Consider the following 15,728-nt stretch of genomic DNA (forward strand, 5'->3'; position numbering starts at 1 on the left):
CTTTCCCAGAGAACATTAGGGTCTCATGAAGATTTCTATTTTTACTTGGGAAAAAGCAGGGGAGAATTTAAGTAACATTTAAGGGAATGGAAGGATTATCATTTTTCTAATGGACCTGTTCCACATGTGTCCCCTTATCACTAACAGATTGTGAAGCTATAAAGCTTCCCATTCCGCACTAAATCATGAGTTACAGAGCAGCGAAGGGAAATGCTGTCAGCGGCCATGTGGCAGCCCCCGGTGCTCGGCTCGCTAGACATTCCCCATAGGTGGTGACTACTCATTTCAAACGCTGTTTTAAAATTAACTGTTGCTATAATGGAAATATTTTTAAGCCTGTGTTTAGAATTGTGATGGGGAGAAGATAAACTTTATTCCCAAGAAAACGTAAACTGGCCCTGGGTGACTTACTTGCTCTATTTCTCTCACAAGAGTTGTTACCCTTTCAAAGTTGCTAAGTCTTAAGCTCTTCATTCCCTTGCAGTGGACTCCCAGGCTGCAGAGAGGAGGGCAGCTACATTTATATTGTCCCCTAGAAAGATCTGTGACTGTGGGGGTGTTACTGTCCGGGCCCCACATGAAACTGTCTAGGGTGGGGAATGGGAGAGAGTAGAGTTAGGGAGTAGCTTTAGGCCATTACTCAGGCCAACAGACAGACAGACAGACGTTCAGAGAGGCCAAAAGAAAGCAGCAGTGTGACGTCCCTACTTTCAGCCTGTCTTCTGCCCCAGCCAGACTCCCTCTGTGCCAACCTGGCACTGACCTGCTCTCTCGGTACTGACTGCAGGTACAGGTATCGGCTCCTAGAGTGGGTTTGTCATAAACTAGACTCATCTCTTATGGGTTGATTTTTACCAGTGTAGTGGGCAGCAATCTCAGAATAGATGTTTAAGTGTATACCACAGATGCAACTTGGGACATTTTTTCTCTAACCCTCTTAATTTATTCCTTGTGCTCCTATTCCCCTGGGAGGTAGAAACATACAGTCTGGCAATTTCAGGTCCCCAGACTCCGCTTTGCAAAGGGCTCTGAGGAGCTGACCTGTCCCCCACATGCTCTCTGTCCCTGAAGGCACCTCAGTGACAGCCTTCATTCCACTGGTGCTCTGCTGTCAGGCCACAGGCCCGGTGGCCGGCCGTTTGGAAGGTCCCTCGGGCCCAGCTCGCTCCATCTCTCCAGGTCTCTTTGAACTCCATTCATGCAGAGAAGCTTTCTGCTGCGCTTGAGCACATGGGGCCCACGGAACTCTAAGAGTGTGTTTGAAGCATCATCTGTGGCCATGCTGCTCGGGGCCACATGTAGTGCTGAGCCATGGAAAACTCTGGGACCCCATCTGATGCATGACATGGACGTTTTCGTTCTGGCCTCCACTCAGAAGGTGAAGCACAGATGCCCTTGTCTGTCCTATAAACCCACAAACATGTCCAAGGGTTCCCTCACTCTCCCCAAGGACATCTTTGATCCACGGACCTTTCTGGAGTCTTGGTGGCAAGAAGCCTAACTCTGCCTCTTTCGATCCCCTGAGGATCCTCAGGACCTGACTTTCGGAACTCAACACCTCGCTGACTGAGAGGAGGTGGGTTGTAGGATCAAAAGAAATAAGGTTTTGTGCTTGTGTATGCAGACCATTACTTTTTTTAAAATATTATCTTGCCAAACTAGAACCACTTTCAGAGTAACCACACTTCTTCCTTTGCCCCCAGATAGAATCTACGGGCTTCTTTTTCTTGTCCCATGCCCTGCCCATTACTGCCTGCTGCCCTGTTGTGTGTACATACGTGCTCGTTGAGGCCATTGGCCAACACCCTCCGACTCACAGCCAGCTTCACCCCTGTGAGGCACACGCTGCCATGCCAGCCTCACCTGCCCAGCACGAGACTCTGTCCCCAGAAGCTGGACTTCCCTCTGCTCTCCTAGATTCAGGGTTCAAAGCCAGCATGCGCATTCTGACATTTTGGTGGTATAGGCCTACCAACCATATTTAGGCCCTAAATCAGGGGTCCCCAAACTTTTTACACAGGGGGCTAGTTCACTGTCCCTCAGACCATTGGAGGGACAGACTATAAAAAAAAAACTATGAACAAATCCCTATGCACACTGCACATATCTTATTTTAAAGTAAAAAAACAAAACGGGAACAAATACAATATTTAAAATAAAGAACAAGTAAATTTAAATCAACAAACTGACCAGTATTTCAATGGGAACTATGGGCCTGCTTTTGGCTAATGAGATGGTCAATGTCCGGTTCCATATTTGTCACTGCTAGCCGTAACAAGTGATATGACACGCTTCCAGAGCCATGATGCGTGCATCCTGCGTCACCGGAAGTAGTACTGTACATGAGCGACACCACCACATACAGTACTCCAGGAGCACAGGATGCGGATGCTCACTGACCACCAATGAAAGAGGTGCCCCTTCCGGAAGTGCGACGGGGACCAGATAAATGGCCTCAGGGGGCCGCATGTGGCCCACAGGCCGTAGTTTGGGGACCCCTACCCTAAATCAAAGAGTGAGAGGTTTGTACTTTCATTGTTTCCATGGAGCATGTAGATCTGGCCCTTGTGGTTTACCCACGTATCCCTGTATCCTGCAAGAAGTAGGAAAGGCCGAAACTTCAGGGTGGTCACAAAAAACTTCAGTTCCAACAGCGGAGCCAGTGTCCTAGGGGAAATTTATTTCTCTGAGCCTCTCAGTAAGCTTGTAGGAAAAACTGTCCGCCCAGAACCCTGAGGGAAAACAGCCCATAAAGAAAAGAGGCTGAGAACACCTGTTGGTTAAGTCAGAAGTGAAAGTAATGGGCCTCAGACATCAAAAGGGTGAGTGGCCGCTTTCCGAAACAGCTGAAGCCACAAACGGCAGCTGGAGAGGAAGCGCTGCATCCACGAAGAGCAGCCCTGTGCACTCCCGGCTCCTGGGCTCTGAACCCTGAACCGAATTTTCATAATGCACAAGTTGGAAAAGATCCCACATTCAAAGTATAAATAGATAAGTATTAAATTTAAAAATAAATGTGGGTGTGTATATATAGCAAACTGGTGTCCTGAGAGTATGTTAGGGTCTATAAGAATTTATGATGAGAACAGGGAGCCCCAAAAAGGTCACATGGCTTTTCCTCGGCCCTGAGAGCCGAGGGCTGCGCATCACCTCTGAGAGGCGGAGCCTGGGGCCGTTGGTCCTGTGTCTCTCCTCCAGAGCCCAGAGCCCACGTGCTCAGAACTGTAACCCAGCCTCACGATGCAAGTCTTTTTAAGCCACATCGTAGGCTGCCTGCTCTTAATAATTTGGTATTAGAAGCGCCTGTGTAGAGAGAAGAAAATAAAGGCAGGGTGAGGAAGACAGAGAATATACATTACACCCCTAGAAATAGACACGTAGAAAGAATCAACCCACCCATCGTTTTAAACCTAGCCTGTCCACCCTCGTGAAGGTTACACACTGGCAGGGAGAGGAAAGGATCCAGCATTTCCCCTACCGGTTATTTGCTCTCGTGGTGGCATGCTCTGGGGTCAAACTTCTTATCAGTAGGAGTCAGAAAGGATGATGATATTGGCATGTGTGAGCCTCGGTTGCCCTAAATTAGCTGGGCGTGTCACCCCTAGCAGTGGGACATCAGCCCTGACAGCATTCGTGCCTTCCAGGATTTTCCTAGCTCATTCGCACCTTCAAGGTTGCATTAAGGTTATTGTAGTTCTCTCTCTTTGCTGAAGAAGAAACTGAAATTCAGAATTAAAGAAAATGTCCAAAGGTCCACAGTAAATCCAAGTTTTCTTTGTTGTTGTTGTTTTGTTTGTTTGTTGGGGAGGAGTTGTGGCATTGATACTTGAAACCAGGCAAATCCAAGCTTTCTGACTCAAAATTTCTCGTTTCTCCTGCGGCACCGCAGCTGCTCCATTTGTAATTTCAGTGTTTTCGGGCCCATGGGCCTTGTGGGGGCTGGGAAAGCCATGGCTCTGCTGATTAAGAACAAGCCCCAGTGAGACAGAAAGGGGATGGGATCTGCATTGACAGGGCACGTGTTGTGTCCCAGGCCCCCGGCCCTGCCCCCGCCCTGGCTATCGACAACCCTGCCCTCTCACCTGCTCCCCGCCTGCTCACCCCCGTGAGACTGTGTCCGCCTCGGCACGTGTTGTCTCCCAGGCCCACGGCCCTGCCCCCGCCCTGGCTATCGACAACCCTGCCCTCTCACCTGCTCCCTGCCTGCTCAGCCCCGTGAGACTGTGTCCGCCTCAGCACATGTTGTGTTCCAGGCCCCCAGCCCTGCCCCCGCCCTGGCCGTGGACAACCCTGCCCTCTCACCTGTTCCCCGCCTGCTCAGCCCCGTGAGACTGTGTCCGCCTCGGCACGTGTTGTCTCCCAGGCCCACGGCCCTGCCCCCGCCCTGGCTATCGACAACCCTGCCCTCTCACCTGCTCCCCGCCTGCTCAGCCCCGTGAGACTGTGTCCGCCTCGGCACATGTTGTGTTCCAGGCCCCTGGCCCTTCCCCCGCCCTGGCTACGGAAAACCCTGCCCTCTCACCTGCTCCCCGCCTGCTCACCCCCCTGAGACTGTGTCCGCCTCAGTGCCCCAATTATGTGTCAAGTTGCATATTTTTCACACTTCACGTGATTTCTTCTGTGATTTGCCTCTTCATATTCGTTGCCTATTTTTCTACTTGTATTTTTTTTCCTTTTCCTTATTGATTTCCTTATTTGACTTCTTCACTGTCTATATAACTCTTTGTTGGTTTTATATGTTACAAATATCTCATACTGGCTTTAGGCTTGTCTTTCAACTTTGTTTATGGTATAGTTCAATTTTTCCAAAAGTTTTTAAATTTTGGTTTTTCACATTTAGTCCTTTAATACCCAGGATTTTTTTTTTTGTATAATTTATGAAATAGAAATCAAATTTTGTATTGATTGCATCCAAACACTACTTGTTGAGTAGTTCACCTTTTCCTCCCTGGATTTCAGGGTTATCTTGGTTGTGCGTTGTTTCCACACACGCGTGAAACTGTTAACGGGCTCTGTTTTATTCCTCTATCTCTCTGCCAAGATTACACTGTCTAAATTAATATATATAATACTTGTTACATTATAAACGTATAATGAGCCTTGTTCATCTTCAAATCTGCCGTAGTTCTCTTAACCCTTTCTTCTCCCATAGAAGTTTTAGAATTGAAAATTACACTTTTGTGATTTCACTGAACGTGTCCTAAATTAATAGATTAATTTGGGAACAATTGATATGTTTACAGTCTTAATCCCTAATACTACTTGAGTTTGGGAGTATCTATCACAGTGAGTGAAGGCCAGAGCTCGCTCTGAACGATGAAACGAGGCCTGGTCCGTCCGGCAGCTCCCTGCTGAGTGGAGGGATTTATCAAAACTAACTGTGGGTGAATTACAGCAGGTATTCTCGATGGTGAGCCAAGGTGGGAAGTGATTTTTGTCGTCCCATTTGCCAAGAATTTTTTCTAGCTAAGTGATCAAATATATGTAATTAGGGAGGAGAGAACATGTAAGAACAGTGTAACGGTCCAGTCAGCTGGAGTCGTGTGATGGCCTGCAGGAGGACACAGGGAACGATGTTTGCAGGCTGGACACTCTGCCAGCTAGACGGGAGAGTCAGAATGGAATAACGAGACGCAAGAATGGTGACCGCAAGCCGGCCGAGTTTGACGCGTCCTGGCCAGTTTCATTCCAAAGATTATTACCCTTCCCCTCTGATGAGTGCTTCCCTCTTCCTCCCAGCTTTTCTACCACAGTGCCCGAGACTCGAGCGAAAACAGTTCCCGAATTCCAAAGAGTAACAATGATAATTCTTTCTTTTGAAAGGCTTTGATACTCTTAATGAGGATTTTTAAAGGATGAGAGCCTATTTCTTTTTATTCTTAAAATTTTCAAGAAAATAAAGTAAGTAATTGTATTACTTTAAATTATAGGAATACACAGAATATTTTGAGGAAGGGAATAAAAACTGTAGTGTTTGCTCATGACTTGAATCACAGTCGTTGTCATGGTAAATCATGTGTCGTTCCAGTTATCATGAGAATTATAATACTGTACTCCTTTCTCTTTGTTCAAGTCAGAGTAATGGATTTGAGGTTTCCACATCAGACATGGTTTTAAGGAGAAGTAAGGGAGCAGGTCTTCCCAACCTTTTTAGACTTGGAATACTTTAGCCATTGGTCATTTTAAAACACAGCATCCCCCTATGCTATGAAATTTTGAGGATATCTTTGGGATCCTTCTAAAATAGGCCAATGATATTCATAGGCGATAATCACTCCTTTAAAGAGGCATTTTGCACAAAGAAGGAAAACATAGCTGGCTGACCGTCAGAACCAACAACGGCATTAAAAGTGCAGACCCCGGGTGCCACTCCGCGGGGTCCTGTATTAGCCATCTATGACAATCTTCTACTCTTTTGAAGCAGGCATCTTCTTCTCTCGAGTTTTTACAAGTAACTATTTCATTTTCCACTATAATTAGTTATTCCAAGTCCACAGGTTTTTATTTTCTCCTTAACGTATAAGATCTAGAAGATGATTTAAAAGGATGCAGCATTTGCTTTCAAAATTCAGTTAATTTAAGAATAAGACAAAAAAATGTTTAATGCATAAATCCCTATCTCATTATGCATTATTTTAAAAAGATGAAGAATATTACAATTCTCATTAGTCTTTCTGTAAGTGGAGAGTTGGAGAGAGAAAAAGAGAATTAAACTTAAAGTCAGTAAAAGACCCATTGCATTTGAAACTTATGTTGTTTTACACTTCTTGGAAAGCATGTCCAGGAATATCTGAGAGCTGAAGTCAGTAGGAAGGCCACATTCTAGCAGGAGCTGTAGCTTTCTGTTGATAAGAAATTCTATCCCTTTAGTTTTGTTTATTAATGGTGGTGTTTTTTGGTTTGGAGTTTTTCACCCTTGACTTTAGCAGAAGTACAACTCATTTTCCCATGGATTCACACTTAGAACTGATGAAAAAAGAAACATTTATGAAAATGTCAGGGTGGCCCAGGCCAATTGGCTCAGCAGTAGAGCATCGGCCCAGAGTGTGGAAGTCCGGAGTTCAACTCCTGTCAGGGCACACAAGAGAAGCAACCATCCCGTTCTCTATCTCTTTCTCTTCCCCTCCTGCAGCCATGGCTTGAAAGGTTTGAGCAAAGTTAGTCCCCAGTGCTGAGGATGACTCCATGGCCTCACCCCAGGCAATAAAATAGTTTGGTTGCTGAGCAATGGAGCATCGGCCCAGAAAGGCAGAGCATTATTGCCTGGTAGGGGGCTCACCTGGTAGATCCCCAGTCAAGGCGCATGCAGGAGGAAGAAAGGAAGGAGGGAGGGAGAGAGGGAGGAAGAAAGAAGGAAAACATCAGTGTTATATCCTCATATTTATTTACATGACAAGGATTGATATGATTTTGCCTAAGTTCCGAATGTGTATGTTTGGGGGAATAAAATCTTAAGTGGGTGCTATAGAAATAAAGAGACAACTAGATTTTCTGGGCTAAGCCTCTAGTTCAACAAAGAAAGGTAAGTTCAATGTATAATTAAATAAAAATGCATAATACTTACATTGTATGACTATAGTTTCAGTGAACAAGATGTAAACAATATAGATAAAAACATGGTTCCTTTTGCTGCCTCCTCTTTTCTAATTCCACTCTTATTTTCATAAGTAGACCCTGTCATCAATTTGGATAGAATCCTCCACACTCTTTTCTAAGTATTCGCATACATGTGTATGGGCAAAGTCTTACCTAGAAGTACATAGGGATTTTTAAGTATATATGATATTACAGTCTGCATATTGTTCTGCTACCCAATTTTTCCGCTTACATACTATGTCTTAAGAGTTCTTTCCAGGTCATTACGAATAGGTCTACCTTGTTCAACTTCTAATGGCTGCATAATATCCTATGTTATTAATTTAATTTTATGGATATGCATATTAAATTTCTAATTATTTTCTATTACAAACCATGCATAATGACCACCACCCTTCTACATAGTTGTTTGTACCCAAGTATGATTATTTCTAGGGTAGATTCCTGAAAGTAGAGTTGCTGGATCATAGGGCCTACATATTTGTAGTTTTAGTAGATGCAATCGTATTGCCCTCCAAAACAACTTTGCTGATCTACATTTCCACTCACCCTGTACATTACCACTGAGGCATGATAGTGCAAAGCTTTAAAATGTTTGCAATTAATGGTGAAGGGAAAAAAATTATATTATATTTTGATTTAATGAGATTTGATTTTTAAAGCCTTTTAAGAATGTCATCTAATGAATTCATTCACATACACAGAGGACCCCTTCTTTGTCTGCCCATATGCTTGTGGTGTTTATGTTCACTGTAAAAGTGCCTTGTTATAGCCACAAGTCAGGGCTGCCTCCAGAGCCCAATTTGAAGACAGAATCAGTGGCTACTATGGCAACCAGCTTTGTGCTAGATGCTGGGAGAAAGAAGTGACTATTACATGATGAGAGGTTAGGTGACAGTGGCTTCTGGAAAATGTCCTTCCTACTGGCGTAAACTGATGTCTGGGAAATGTTCTTTAGGAAAACAAATCCCTTTACATTAAGCGCTGACCCTTTGCAAGAGACATTCACTATCAGAAAGGAATTGGTCTCAACCATGCGAGCACTGGATGACCTCCATAGTCCCTTCCATGGCCAATGTTCTATGATTCTTTACTGAGATTAGCTAATTGATAGGACTCAACAGGGCCTTAAGGGAACTGGAATTTAGGAGACAGGAGGTGGTCAAGAATTATCTGCAGTTAGTGTGGTCATAAGAAGGTTTGATTCCCTTTGGGTAACTCAAAGATATTGAGTAACTGCAGGGAAGGACTTCAGAAGGAAGCCACCTTCTCCTACCCACTAGTTGACTTGAAGGTCACCTCACCTACCTATAGCTTTGCTCAGAGGAATGTGTCTAATCAAACATTAGAGGACGGTGCCCAGCCAAACAACTAAAATTTATTTAAAACCATATCAGAAAGCTGTAATAGCTCATCTAGGATATCAATTAAGACACATGAGAAGAGAAGCTAACCAGTGATGTCACTGAGAGCAAAGTTTAGATGATAACTATTTCATGAGTACAACAGATATAGGCAATTAGATTTTCTCTTATAGAAGCATGGTTCGCTGGCATAGACTCTCAAGGATTGGAATACAGTAATATAGTTTGAAAGCATTCTATTTTTTTTCCCTCATGGTCTCTTTCTTTAGTGTTTGACTCTATTTGTCTGGGTTTCATTGTCAAATTCGAGACATTGAGGACAGAAGAGGGAGCTTAACAGTTGCAAGACATGGTTATTATAAAGTAGTATCATTTTCGGTGTCCTCTCCCCAACCATTGACCATCGGGTATTGAATTCAAACATTGTTGCAGCATGAAAATCTTTTAAAAATAAGACGAGTAGCCTGACCAGGCGGAGGTGCAGTGGATACAGTGTCGGACTGGGATGCAGAGGACCCAGGTTCGAGACCCTGAGGTCACCAGTTTGAGTGCGGACTCATCTGGCTTGAGCAAAAGCTCACCAGCTTGGACTCAAGGTCACTGGCTCAAGCAAGGGGTTACTCGGTCTGCTGAAGGCCTGCGGTCAAGGCACATATAAGAAAGCAATCAATGAACAACTAAGGTGTCAAGAACGAAAAACTGATGATTGATGCTTCTCATCTCTTCGTTCTTGTCTGTCCCTATCTATCCCTCTCTCTGACTCTCTCTCTGTCCCTGTAAAATAATAATAATAATAAGACAAGTAGTAATATGTTATTTGTATGAATAAATAAATAAATAAAGAATCCTTAGTCCTCATAGATACAGAGAAGAAACTGATGGTTGCCAGATGGGAAGACAGTTGGGGGACTGGTTGGAAAAGGTGAAGGAATTAAAAAATACGGATTGGTAGTTACACAATTGTCCTGGGATGTAATAGAGGGTATAGTCAATAATATTGTAATCATTAATTATGGGGCCACGTGGTATTAGACTTATTAGAAGGATCACTTTGTAAGTTATATAAATGTCTAACCACTACACTGTACACCTGAAACTAATATAATATTGAATGTCAACTGTAATTGAAAAAAAAGAGACCTCAGTCTTGATGAAAATTGACATAAAATAAGTATTGAAAAGTCTTATGCTTAATTATATTAATCCAGACAGAGCTAAAAGAGACAGAATGTGTTTAAAATTACACCTTATCTATTACTAAATAAAACCCACTGGGAATATTTTTAGTGCATATTATTCTTGTCAGTTTCTAATGGTTTACTGGCTGAATAATTGTTGGCACCATTGACATTTTGACATCCCGGAGCTTTTATGTTTATTTCGGCTCTCATTTCATTATATTGTTTGGAAAATAAAATGCTCTCAGTGGGCTAAAAATAATTCACCTCTCCCTTGTAGTTCTATTTTAGGCACATTGAAGGGTTGGGAAAGAACAAAGATGCCCAGCTAGGCCTTACAGAGCCATTGTAGTGGGAGTTCAGCCAGTGGTGGGATTCAGCCAGTTTGCACAGTTCAGCAGAACCGATATCTAATTTTTTGTTGAGTTCGATGAACCATTTGTTAAAATGGCATTTTGTAATCAGGGTTCTCTCTAAGGTGGGCGCCTGGGGAGTCGCCCAGTGTGGAAATCACAAATTTATATTCCTTAGTATTTTAACATTCACCTGCACAACAGCGTGTTCTAACCATCTGTCGTGATGTTTGTTACATCCATAGGTGAAAAAAATTGCAAGTGAGGACACCAATCAAGAAGCAATATGGAAATATCTTAAATAATCATTTTATTTTTTTTGTCAGGTATTATTTAATATTTTTTCATTAATATTTTAAAACTTTCTTATAACCTAGTTTTGTGTACCTCTTTTATTGTTCTTATTTAAGTATTAAAAGCATGAAATAATAAACTACCTTTCAGGATATCATTTCTTTATATACTTAAAATGGTCATTAGGGCAGAGAACTGGTTACTAAATTATTTGAATCCCACCACTGAGCTCAGGGCCTCTCTTCATGCCTTCCCTATTATACTTTTAGTTTAGTAATAGATAAACCCAATGCCTGTCTTCAGCAGGGATTTAAAACAAAACAACAAAAGCTATAAGTGATTAAAACAGTTTCTTTGATATAAGATGTTTAGACTTCAGCACGTTCCATTAGGCATTCTCTTGATCACTGAAGCCAGGGAGCTGGGGCTCAGCCCACCTTGCTGTGTGAAGCACACCTTCCTGAACCTGTGGGCTACTCCTATACCTGTGCACTACTCCCACACTTGTGTGCTACTCCCATACTTGTGTGCTACTCCCACACCTGTGGGCTACTCCCATACCTGTGGGCTACTCCCACACTTGTGCACTACTCCCACACTTGTGTGCTACTCCCATACTTGTGTGCTACTCCCACACCTGTGGGCTACTCCCATACCTGTGTGCTACTCCCACACCTGTGCACCACTCCCACACTTGTGTGCTGCTCCCACACCTGTGTGCTACTCCCACACTCGTGGGCTACTCCCACACTTGTGTGCTACTCCTGCACTTGTGGGCTACTCTCATACCTGTGGGATACTCCCACACCTGTGGTCTACTCCCATACCTTTGGTTTGTTTTAATTATTTTTACCATCTTAGATATTCTTTAGTAGCAACAGGGTAATATCAAATTTCATTCTGCTTAATACTTTTGTTTCCTTGGCTTTTCCCTTCCATAGCAGATTTACATGGGGCATATCCTTAGCTATCTTAAGCTTGTAATACACATAGGCAAACCCCATTTTGGTGAGGAATAATCTTGCATGAAAATGCTCAGGACAGCTAAACTGTTTCCAAGGCCAAGCCACTGGCCCACTTGAGTAAGACTTATTATAATGAAATGCTTTCTCCTTGGACCTCTGCCTCTCTCCCTTCTATACTCCTCACCCTGAGAGGCTGCACAGTGAGAGTCCTACCTAAAGACATGAACTATTGTTCTGCCTTTCACTGAGTGTTGGGCTGTTTCAGGCCATTCCATATATTAATTAATTGTTCCCCTCAACAGCCCTCTGAAGGAAGTACTATTGTCACCTGTATTTCATTGAGGAAGCCCAGAAAAGTTGGGTTACTTGTCTAGGTCCACACAGCTAATGCTTGGCAGAGCCAGAAATCACAGTCTCCTTAGTTCGGGAGCCCATGCTCCTAACAGCCACGTGATTCTATCTTTCCTAAGCCAGTATCATCAGTATTTCTGGGATCTTTGAGATGACTGCAGGGGAGCATCTAACTACGGGACAAGAAACCAAGAACTGAAAAGTTTAGTTTTCTAGGCTCTGCTATACAGAAAGACCCACAAAAGGAAGTTAAAAGAGGTGTTAGAAAAGCAGCCATCCTATCTGCCATGTGTTTCCCTATCATTTGTCTATTTGTTCATTGTCTCTCTCCTCAACTAGAATTTAAGAGCCCCAAAGCTAGAATGTTGTTTGTTTATACTGCATCTCCTAGGAACTATAGCTAGTGCATAGTAGGTACTTAATAAATGCGTGTAATAAATTCAGTCAACTGGAAGTAGCTTTCTAGAACTGTGCCAAGAGGCCCTGGCTGGTTGGCTCAGTGGTAGAGCATCAGCCTGGCGTGCAGGAGTCCTGGGTTCAATTCTCGGCCAGGGCACACAGGAGAAGCGCCCATCTGCTTCTCCACCCCTCCCCCTCTCCTTCCTCTCTGTCTCTCTCTTCCCCTCCCGCAGCCAAGGATCCATTGGAGCAAAGTTGGCCCGGGCACTGAGGATGGCTCTATGGCCTCTGCCTCAGGCGCTAGAATGACTCTGGTTGCAACAGAGCGACACCCAGGATGGGCAGAGCATCGCCCCTGGTGGGCGTGCCGGGTGGATCCCGGTCGGGCGCATGCGGGAGTCTGTCTGACTGCCTCCCCGTTTCTGGCTTCGGAAAAATACTAAATAAATAAATAACTGTGCCAAGAATGGGTATGAGGCTAATTGCCAGGACTTAGCAGTGTTGTTATGGGCTCGGAGAGAGGGTGTCAGCACCTCAGCCACCAAACTGCCACCGGGGCCTGGGGAAATCAAGGGAGATTAATGGGAAAGGTGTCTTCAGAGCTGGTATAGCAAGGAAGACTTTACCAGGTACAGGATCCAGAGGACATTTCTGACAGCGGGAAGGACATGCCTGTGGATCTTGACCGCCCTTCTCTGTAGAACATGTTCATTTCTACCCCAGAGATCATTGTGTTCTCTTTCCAGCATCTGAAGTGCCCTTTGCTCCCCAACTTTCTATCAGTCTGTGTCTTTTCCTCCTCAGCCCTCTGTCATGGGACAGGAAGCCGCTTGCCCATTGCCACCGGACAGGTCACACCCATCCGGAGCCCTCAGAGATCACATGGTCTAGGGATACTGAGTGTCTTTCTGAAGTTCAGACTCACAGGCGAAGTTTTATGTCTCCTATTATTTCATCTCTGTTCCTCCTTCGAGCTGCCGTTAGGATTGCAGATCATCTTCAGATCTCCTACTTAACGTATTAAGCCTTCTAGAGTTAGGCTGTTGAATTGCCCAAAGTCCAAGACTATACCATTAACTTCCAAAGTAGGATTTCTTTTTCTCCCTAGACCTGGGCCTGGTTGTGGCCCTAAAATATTTCCACCCGGGAGAGCCATTTACTTCTCAATTTCCAAACAGGAGTGCTCCCCTCTGAAGCTCCGCATTCAGACCTGCATTGCTGAGAATAATCAGAAGAAGCCCGAGCCATTCTGAAGTTCAATACTGTCATCAAGGGCCTTAGACCTGCTGGTGCTCAGCAGTCTCCAAACTTCCTTAGACGCCTTTCTACCCTCACTGCGTCTGCTCGTTCTGTCAGGTGACCAATCAGCATGGATTGACTGTTGAGTGTCAGGCACTGGGCAAGGTCTGATGAATGTGTCAACAATTCAGAAATGAGCAGGGAAAACTCAGCAGGCAAATTGCCCTCAGTCCTCCTGAGCCGGGGTGCAGCCGCCCAGGGACTGTGTGCTCCCTGCTCAGGTTTGAATTCCTGAGCCCACTGGGCCGGGGGCGGCTGTGACCAGCAGGGCGGAGCCGCCTCTCTTGGTTTCTTGGGTGTCTTTGATGTCATCAGCCAGTGGCAACATGCCACCACAGTGCCTGCCAGGGTGAGGCAGATGGCGTACCCCTCCCAAATGTGTGCAAATCTGAGTAGGGCGAGAATTATGTTTATGACACATCTTTATTTGGCCATCACTTCTCATTGGCTTTCCTAGTTTTCCCTTCTTATCTCCTCCCCACTCCTTTTTTTGTTCCTTCCATGGCTTCAAGCATACTCTCAAGCCTCACTCCACTCACTCCCTTGGCCAAGCCAAATAGCTCATTGAAGCGTCCTGGAATTGCGGCTTTACCTGTCTGCCGCCTACGCTAGACTCAGCTGCTCAGGAGCAGGAGGCCACACCTCCCTTGTTCACGCCGAGGGTCCTGGTGCAGGGGCTGCCGCGGAGTATGGACGCAGGCTGTGCATGTCCACCGAATGAATGCCTCTCCCACCGAATGTTCACGTGTTTCACCCTGCAGGTAACCTAGCTGCACACGCTTGTTGTAGAAAGTATAGCATAATCGCCAGTTTCTGACAGACTTGAATTTGAAACTCACTTCTGTCACTTACTAGCCATATAACCTTGGCTGAGTCCCCTTCCCTGTCTGAACCTCAGTTTCCAGTCTGTAAAATGGAGGTACCACCTACTTAGTGCTCCCAAGTAGATTCAGTGCATTAACACGTAAATATCTAAAAATACAGTAAAGGTCCATGTTTGTTTTCATTTTGCTTCTAGTTGACTGTGTAGATTCTTCATTCATTTTCCCCTTTTTCACCCAGAATCGGGAGGGTTGGTGTTTGTATCAGTTAACATGGGCTAAAACCTGACAACACCAGAGTCTCCGTGGCTTAAAACAACAATGCTTAGTTTTTTCTCTGGGCTCTGTGTCCCCTTCAGGTCTGGGGGGCTCTGCCAGACTGCCTGAGGCTTCCTCTCCAGAGAGCCTTTCATGATGACTGAGGCAGGTAGGAGGGAAGTGGTCAATTGTGCATTGCATTTTAAAGGCTTGCACTGAGAAGTGGCACATGTCTCTGACACTCATATTTTACCACCCAGAGTAAAACCCTTATTCAGGAAGCGTGCAATCCTACCACATGTCCGGAAGAGAAGAATTGGGGTGGTGTTGAACACCAATGACCAACTCAGCAATAACAAGATGAGTTGACTTTAAAGTACTATAAAATCTTGCCTGACCAGTGGTGGCGCAGTGGATAGAGCATTGGCCTGAGATGCCAAGGACCCAGGTTCGAAATCCCGAGGTCGCCGGTGGAGCACAAGCTCACCCAGCTTGAGCGCAGGCTCACCAGTTTGAATGTGGAGTTGCTGGCTTGAGCATGGGATCATAGACATGAGCCCAAGGTTGCTGGCTTGAGCAAGCAGTCACTGGCTTGTCTGCAGCCCCGCAGTCAAGGCACATATGAGAAAGCAATCATTGAACAACTAAGGTGCTGGCAACTATGAGTTGATGCTTCTCATTTCTCTCCCTTCCTCTTCCTCCCTCCCTCCTCTCTCTCTCTCTCTTTCTTTCGCAAAAAAAAGTAATGTAAAATCTTAAGTTATTTTCACAAAAATTCAGCATGAGGACTGTTGAGCAAATGCATGAAATTTATAAGATTGTAATGATGACTGTATAGCCTTCCCGAGAG

General features: G+C 44.8%; 1 protein-coding gene and 1 long non-coding RNA gene across 2 annotated transcripts in view; one reads left to right on the forward strand and one right to left on the reverse strand.

The window, feature by feature from the left end:
• The window catches only part of SCFD2 (sec1 family domain containing 2), a 394,551-nt gene that overhangs the window by 320,026 nt on the left and 58,797 nt on the right, over window positions 1-15,728 (forward strand). The window lies entirely within an intron of this gene.
• On the reverse strand, window positions 3,160-4,379 carry LOC136306807 (uncharacterized). The gene is made up of 3 exons (XR_010725685.1): window positions 4,303-4,379; window positions 3,479-3,959; window positions 3,160-3,303 (listed from the first exon to the last, which is right to left on the reverse strand). It is a non-coding gene; the product is annotated as an uncharacterized lncRNA (long non-coding RNA).

The sequence above is a fragment of the Saccopteryx bilineata genome, chromosome 5 (genome assembly GCF_036850765.1).
Source record: "Saccopteryx bilineata isolate mSacBil1 chromosome 5, mSacBil1_pri_phased_curated, whole genome shotgun sequence".
Taxonomy (NCBI): domain Eukaryota; kingdom Metazoa; phylum Chordata; class Mammalia; order Chiroptera; family Emballonuridae; genus Saccopteryx; species Saccopteryx bilineata.